The following is a 3771-nucleotide window of genomic DNA, read 5'->3' on the forward strand; positions in this document are numbered from 1 at the left end:
TTTAAAAAATGTTACTATAACTCATTACTGACAGGCAGAGGTAGGAAGTAACAAAGTACAAATATTTTGTCTGTAATTGAGTAGTTATTTTTTTTAGCAACTTTTTACTTTTACTCCCCTCATTTTAAAATAAATCTCTGTATGTTCTACTCCTTACATTTACAAAACAAAAAACTTTTTGAAAGCAATTTCACCACCATCATGTGTCAAATAAATTTCTCAGCTTCAACAATAAGTTGATTCTTCAGATGATGTGGCAGCAGTAAATGGGCTAGGGTGTTTTTTAAGCATTCGGGTTTTGCATTTTCACATAGAATTCCTGTGAAGTAAAACAGGCAAATATCTGTGAAACAAAAGTGAAAGCCTGACGTAAAAACACAAGCGAAATAATACAAACAGCACTGGAACACACCTTAACACACCCACACACATGGAGGAAATGGGAGGTGGAAACAGCAGTGTATATTTAAAAGGACAAAGGAGCTCTGGTCATTTATTCATTCACCAGATTCTTTTCACGTTACAGGTAAGTCTGAAAATTAAAACTGATCATCTCATAGTTTATTTTAAGACTTTTAGAAAATGATTTGAAAATTGTACAAAATGTGTTGCAGTTCAGTAGTTTCAGCATTTCTTTGTAAGTTGTGTGTTCTTTACACATCTTGATGTTTTAAATCTTTTGATTTAAAATAATAATGAAGCTAGAATTTAAAACTCTCCAGTCTGGAAACGTATTATTCACCTCTTTTTCCTAACACTTGTACATTTTCTTTTTAGAAACAGACTTAAACAGAACAGTGATGGCAGCAGCAGCTTTAGCCTCAAGCAGTGGAGTGACTGTTTCCAGCAGCACCAAAAGCCTGTTTCTCATGTTCACCCTGCTGTGTCTGGTTTGCCTTTCAAGTGCCCTGATAGACAAGGACCAACTGGTACATTCAACATTGCTCAGTCAGCAATTTTACACTTAAGGACCACTAGTTTTTGCTTAATCTTGAGTGACTTTATTGAAGTAATTTGCAAGTCAACAGAGTTTGCAAGTGACCACAAATACGTTTTCTTATGAAATGTGTTGGGTTTTTTTCATTTCTTTATATGTTATTCAGACTTTTTGACATTTCTATCTGATTATAACAAAAGAAACAGTACAAAAATAAGCAAAACAACAACACAAAACTGTTATATTTCAGACAGAAATGGTGTAGGCCATTTGTGCACCAAAGCAGCAATGTAACAGAAAACAGGGTTTCATAATAGCATTAATATCATTAGTATTTGTTACATTATGCACTATTTTATAACTTCAGTCATACATCTATTGAACAATAACCATCTCAATGGTCACTTTGGATTTTCAGGAACAACTCAGAGAAACCTATCAGAAAACACGACAACAAATAGAAAAACTGAAGGTCAGTACATGTTTCTCACATACTTGCCAAACATTGTCTAAGAGTAGTGGTGTATTAGAGAGCTGTAAAAGTGATTTGTTTACATATTAAAAAAATTATAATGTGGCAACAGTAAACTGAATTTGTGTAATGTTATTAAAGTGATTAAATGTTATCCTATTAGGCTGAGCATGAGGAAGAAGTGGCCTCCACTACAGAGCTGATGACTGAATACATGAGCTTTATGGACCCGATGATCGCACTGATGAAGAAAACCATGCAAGCATCACGTGATGCTGATTTTCCTCCACTAGATAAATTTATGGAGAACGTTAAGAATTATGTGAAGCAAACAGAAGCTTATGTTAACAGGAAGCACGAGGAGTTCGGCGAAAAAATTGAGGAAAGTGAAAAGAAACTGGGAAAAACTAAGAAACTTATTGAATTTCTTGAGGAACAGGAAGCTGATTTGTAACTTAAATGTCAGTCTTTTTTCTTTTTCTCTCCTTTTCTCTAATAGAATCTATTTAGTTCCCCTGTCATATAGTACTTTGTAAAACTATGGTTTAACTTTTTCTGTCATCCTTCATTACAGTTTGACATAAAGTAACCTAGAATTTTGCTATTAGCTACAACTGTTCAGAGGATATTATGGGAGTACATCTGTGGTACTCCCATCTTTTTCTGACATGTCTTGTTTTCAGAAGTGGAAGCAATGTTTATATAAATTGACACATAATAAAGACATATACCGACTTTTAGTATTGTTTGTTGTCAAAATATCTACAGTGGTGTAAAAAAGTGTTTGTCCCCTTCCTCATTTACTAGTGTTTTAGCACATTAGAATATTTGTCACACTTAACTGTAGCTGTTTCAGATCATCAAAAAAAAAAAAAAATTAGACAAATGCCACTTGAATAAATGGTCAAATGATTTAAATGATGACTCCTTTAATTAAGGAAGAAAAGTAATCCAAACCAGCTTGGTCCTGTGTGAAAAAGTAATTGCCCGTCTTGTTAAATCGTGATTTAACTGTGATTAAATTAGTTTAGTTTCACTAAACATACTCAGGCCTGATTGCTGGCAGACCAGTTGAATCAAGAAATCATTTGAACAGTACTACTCTGATAAAGTGAAGCAGGTTAAAAGATCCCTAAAAGTACTGCATTGTGCCATGATCTAAAGAAACAAACTTCACACGTCTCATGTCAGAGTTCATGATTCAGCAATAAGAAACAGACTAAAAAAACTCAAAAATAATGCAAAGGCTTGTGTCACATTTGTGAGACACTGTATCTCTCGCAAAAATAAACAACTTTTTCTTTTATTTAATATCCCTAGCAACTAAAATGCATGTAAACTATTTACAAATTATGTAACATGTAATCCAAATTGTCCATTCATCCATTCGCTTCCACTTATCCTGTTCAGGGTTGCTGGAGCCTATCCCAGCTGTCATAGGGCAAGAGTCAGGGTACACCCTGGACAGGTCACCAGTCGAACACACAAAGACAGACAACTATTTGCACTCTCTTTCAATTTAGATTAATCAATTAACCTATCCTCACTAAGCACACATCTTTGCACAGTGAGAGGAAGCTGGAGTAATCCCACACAAACACAAGGAGAACATGCAAATTCCACACAGAAAGACCCCAGCCTGATGGTGGAATTGAACTCAGGACCTTCTTGCTGTGCAGCAACAGTGCTAACCACCGTGCCACCCAAATTGCTTGTCCACTTTTGAAATATCTAAACAATGCATTTATCATTTAGTGCATTCTAAAGTTAACTTATGCTAGTAGAGTTTTTTAAAAAGTTTATTTTTCCAAACCACATGTGAAACCCTGTGCTTTGAGTTATTGTATGTCACTTGTTTTCCATGTTGAAACTATTTCAACGATTTCTGCCACTGTAACAGACACACACATACACACGGATTGAAGATCAGAACAGAAAAGAGAGTAAGGATGAGCCAGCACTGGAGGACCACTCACATTGTGTGTGCCATAGGTTTGAGTCAGTCTGCTATCATCTCTCATCTGTTATCTCAGGATGGTGGTGTATGAGAAGAGTCTGTTTGTCGTTTTCACAGAGTAGTTGAAGTTGACGGTACTTGAAGTTATTTAATCAAATATTGATATCTAGTGTCACTGAATTTATGTAATTTTGCTACACAAAATATTGCAATTCTACATATTTGTAACCCTTCACCCTGTTATTTACATGTTATTATTTTTTTCTTTCTACTCTGTCTCCTTTTACTCTCTTTGATTCTTTTAATTTCTTTCTCTTCTTTCTTCTTGCTTTCCCCTCAAGCCTCAGTGGTCTGATCAGATTGCTTAAGTTAACATAGATTTAGATTTGCAATCTGTTGCGGATT

Source organism: Astatotilapia calliptera, chromosome 3 (assembly GCF_900246225.1).
Source record: "Astatotilapia calliptera chromosome 3, fAstCal1.2, whole genome shotgun sequence".
NCBI lineage: Eukaryota > Metazoa > Chordata > Actinopteri > Cichliformes > Cichlidae > Astatotilapia > Astatotilapia calliptera.